The sequence below is a fragment of the Alnus glutinosa genome, chromosome 5 (genome assembly GCF_958979055.1).
Source record: "Alnus glutinosa chromosome 5, dhAlnGlut1.1, whole genome shotgun sequence".
Taxonomy (NCBI): Eukaryota; Viridiplantae; Streptophyta; class Magnoliopsida; order Fagales; family Betulaceae; genus Alnus; species Alnus glutinosa.
Genome location: NC_084890.1, coordinates 6,095,307 through 6,100,232, shown reverse-complemented (window position 1 = coordinate 6,100,232; position 4,926 = coordinate 6,095,307). Strand labels below are relative to the sequence as shown.

The window sequence follows — 4,926 nt, the reverse complement described above, 5'->3', positions numbered from 1 at the left end:
ACTTAAAAAATTAAAAAATTAAGAGGTAAAATTTTATTTTATTTTATTTTTAATTTATTATTTTTATTTTTTTTTTTCTGAGAAAATTTTAGGGTTTGGGGCCTGGGCCAAGGGCCTTCCCTAGCCCTATGCAGGTTTGCCCCTCATGATAAAGCTATATATTAAGGAAAATGTTAGATTTACAACACCAATACAACAACTGCACAACAACCTCTCACATGAGGGTGTGCCCCAGTATGTTAGGCCCACCCTCATGTGAGGGGTTGTACAGTTGTTGTGATGGTGTAGTGCAAGAATCAAATCTCATATATTAACCGCTCCAATCTTTACAAAGAACAAGTCAACAAATACAAAAATGATATTTGTACAACATAGGTACAATAATTTCACAACACCTCCTTACATGAGATGGATCTCCGGTGTCTATGTAGTTTAGGAATCAATTCTCCAGCAAATATTGGAGATTCTGCAGACAATGGAGAAGATTGGATCATGCTGTCAGTCATTTCCTTCGTTACTAGCATTTGAAACAAACTGAGAGCAATCATTACTAGCAATTGAAAAAAAAAATAATAATAATAAAGTTTATAATTAAATATAAGTTAAAGGTGCTTGACCTAAAACGTTGGGATGCGTCCAAAGCTGATCGATGAATTGTTTAATGCATGCGAAAACAGCAACGGTTTAAATTAGTTGTAGAGTTGTTCAAAAACAGAGGAATTTAAATTAAAACATATTTCAACGGAGGCAACTTGACAGATACCTCCAAAACTTAGCTACCACATTGGACGTAGCAAACGAAGACCTTTCGTTGTGTTTATGCGTAGTTATGAATCTCAGAAGATATCACGTGATGTTCGATTTCATCTGGCATGAAGGACGATGTTGTTTGTAAAATCTTGGCCATGAAAAAGAACCAAACCGGGAAAGCCATGAACACCGCTAATATTAAGAAATTTGCTTACGTTACCATGACACGTGAAGACTGAAGAGATCGAGGAACAAAAAGTTAGGCCATGCTTATCAGCTTGCTTCAACGTGTAAGATTCATCAACCTCGCCAAAACGTCCTTTTAACCAAATTTTGGTGAAAACTCATCAAATTCGATCTCCACACATCAGACCCGACATTGCTGTAATTGTTGATATTCAAGAGCTAACCAAAAGGGTTTTTTTTTTTCCTCCTCCTTTCACCAACTACGTACACCAATTTTTCTTCACTTTTGAATAAATAAAGGAATAAAGAAAGATTAGATAAAAATATTTAAATAGAGTACAAAATTTAAACAGTTTGATGTATGATGTTCTTAACAAGTTGGTAGTGTGCGTATATATATATATATATATATATATATCTTCCTAAATATATATTCAATCAATATTGTACATTACACGTACAGACGACATTCTTATAAAAAAAATAAAAATTAAACGCAGCATTGTCTCTACTCTTTAGCCTTTAGTGGTCTCTAGAGACTCCTAATATGACACGTAGACAAGTTGAAAATATGATCATGTAGTGTTCCATGTGAATCTAGTTATATATGATTAAGCTTGAAAACAACTTTTTTTTTTCTTTTTCCCAATTGTTATAATTGAATTCTTAATCCCCCATCCTTCGCTTTCAGCTATCGTCCCAACAAAAGGGATAACATGATGATGTCAAGAGTAGCTACAAAAATAAAATAAAATAAAAATAAATAAATAAACAAACACCGGTCATAGTAGCTTTGTTTAGGATCCTGTAATATTGACAAAAAAAAAGAAGAAATTCTTCAAGTTTGATAAATTAAAGACATTTTATTCCCACAACTAAATACAAAGGATAGATTATTATCGTTTACCAAGAAAATCGGGTCAATATTTCCATCCAACTAGACAATCCATCTCATTGTGGGTGTCTGATCAGATTCACATTTTGCCAGCAAATTCCACGTTCTAACAATTCCTATATATAATTATCGGCCAGAGTTTGAGTTTAACGAAAAAACAGGAGACCCCACGCAATCTCATGCTCATTGGTTTGACTTCTACTTCCTCAGTTTCTTGTAGGAACAACCTCTGTGTACCTTATCCAGTATTAATACTTATCCATTGACGCGCTCTTGCACACTGTAATTAATTTTTCTATTAAGGCACGGAGAGAGAGAGAGAGAGAGAGAGAGCGGCATTCCATGCATATATGGAGGTGGAGGGCTTATCCAATTTTGACGTACTTAATTGCAAGTGGCTCTTAACCTTTCATTCATGCAAATGGGAAATGCTTCGTATGTGGAGAAGTGGGCGGTGGGCGGCTCACGGGATTCAAACCAAAAATTCCATACTTTCAATCCGAAACGGGAAAGAAAAATTGTGGGTTTGACCATTTAAAGATTAGAATATTTATTTTATTAAAATACTATTATTTATAACTTTTTATCTAATTTGAAACAGAAAGATTTAATAGTTTTTTTTTTTGTTTTTTTTATTAGTTTAAATTAATATTCAGCTAAAAAAAGAAAAGACGAAACTCACTTACCTCTAAACTAACAAATATTTTTTCAATATCCTTCTTAAACTTTAAAAATTTGCAGCTCCTTATAATTAGCTCTCCATTTGAATTTTTTTTTGTTAAATATTATCCGAAGAAACAAAAATACCCAAAAATGGTAAAGGTGGCCATGGGTTGTCTATTTTTTTTTTTTTATTTTATACTATATAAGGGCGTAATTATACTTTTAAAAAAATTTTGTGGGTAGAATGAATATTTTATATGTTAACGAAAAAATTAAACGGTAAAATTTAGAGTTGATGATTGAAAGGTGTCGAGACTCTCGAGAGAGAGCTCCGTAAATTACAAATTTTTAAAATTTGGAGAATATTGAAAAATGTTGGATATAAAATTTCAGGGAAAGAAAATAAAAGTTGAGATGGCATTTGAATGGGCGATGACTCCATGAACACCAATGTGTCCACCGCAGCAAGATGTGGATTCCATGAACACCAATGTGTCCACCGCAGCAAGATGTGGATTGTGGGGGTGATGACACACCAATAACTTAAGCAAGTAGTACTCCTCGTCTCGTCGTCGTCACTATGGGCAATTACAAACAGATGGAGAATGAATGGGATAATACGTGGGAATGCGACGAATCAGGACGCACGTACAAAAAAAGACTGGGCAGAGGGACCCAACCAAAATCTCGGAATAGTTATTGGAATTGCAGGCCAATTATTCATCCAAAAAAAAAAAAATAGCAGGCCAAGATAAAGACAAGAAGACGACTGTGGTGGAAGGCTGGAAGCCAAGAGTCCTGGCCCCTTTTCACTGCTTGACTTCACACGTACGGTCAAGCCAGCCTGTTTTGAATGCTTGCAGAGAGCAATTTATTTGTCTTTAATTTTTCATAACTCTTCCTCGTTCTCTCTTTTTCGTGGCCCGTAAATACAGCTGCAAATTTTTAACGCGATTTTTTACGAACCAATATAAAATTATAAAATTAGTAGGTCGAAATGGTCCTCATTCAAAACCTCATATTTAAGGCGTATAAATTTTTATGTAATTCGTGAATTTAACACAAAAGTTAATAAATTAAAGTCGAAGAGTTCGATCCGTTTAATTAAATAGGTGAGTTTAGATTGATATATATTGTTTTTAACTGTAACAATTTTTGGTGGTTATCAAATTTACGTAACTGTAACTGTTCTATTTAAAGTGGTTAACGGTTTTAAAATAACCACTAGTTAGCGGTTATTAAAACTTATAACTATATCGTATAACTGCTTTTTAGAATCAAGTCTATTATAGTGTTTTGGGCTTTCTTTTAGATGTCTTTTTTTTGGGCTTATTTTAGATGATTTTGAGTTTTTTTTAAATAATTAGAAGAATTGAAAATGTGAAAAAGCTCAAGAATATTATTATTTGTATTTTTAATGAATAAAAATCAAATTCATTAAACTTAAAACGGAAATTTTATATCAAACACACAAAAACGGCGTCATTTTGTATTTTATTATTATTATTATTCTATATATATATATATATAAAGGTAGGTTATTAGCAATTATTAACCACATTTGCTTACTCAAAAAATTAATAGCCATCTCGCTTAAAACGGTCAGTAATTTTTTTTAATAGCCTACAAAAATAGTTATACAATTAGTAGTTTTTAGTGATTAACTGTAATTAAGCTATTAATAATCATCCGCTTACCTCCCTACCACCAATTTGTAAAACGGTAAGCATATTGTATGTACCATCAGACCATTTAGGAAAAATGATAGGCGGGAGAAATTTGTCCTTCGATGTTATTTCAAAGGATAAATTTAAAATTTTTTTAATTTAAAAAAAAAAAAAAAAAGAAGGGGGGGGGGGGGTAATGAGTAACAGAAAACCGTCCCATGTATTGAACTTTATTTACGGAAGAAAAAAAAAATTAAAAAAGCAAATTACCCTTATAGGTAATTTTCTGGTGCCAAATTTTTCATCGGCACCAGCGACTATGAAACCAATTATATTGAAGTTTATTACAACACTAGTAAGAAATATACATCTGAACAATTTGGCAGTCTCCTTGTGATGCAATTAGGGTATCAATTGAAGGTACTGCGTCATGCATTTTATAAATAAAAATGCTTTATATATATATATATATATATATATATGTGAGGCAAAAACTAAAGAAAAATGATATTACGTCCGTATACATGACTTATACAACTCCATACAATTAAGTTTTAAATTTATCATTGAATTTGTATTGAATTTTTTTAATTATATTGATTATTTAATTAAAAAATAAATAATAAGATGCTCTTAGCCCTTAGGGTGCATGTGGGTCGCTTTTTCAGTTTTTTGGCGGTCTTTCATTGATGAACGTTAGCTGTACCCAACTGGAAATCTTGTGCATGTGTTTGGACTCAGCCGGCCTGTTGAAGCCAGGTTCAG

General features: G+C 32.5%; 1 long non-coding RNA gene across 1 annotated transcript; it reads right to left on the bottom strand.

Annotated features, from left to right (window-relative positions):
* Window positions 1-283: 283 nt before the first annotated feature.
* LOC133867809 (uncharacterized) lies at window positions 284-1,242 on the bottom strand. The gene is made up of 3 exons (XR_009900192.1): window positions 764-1,242; window positions 618-642; window positions 284-466 (listed from the first exon to the last, which is right to left on the bottom strand). It is a non-coding gene; the product is annotated as an uncharacterized LOC133867809 (long non-coding RNA).
* Between the last annotated feature and the right edge of the window lie 3,684 nt (window positions 1,243-4,926).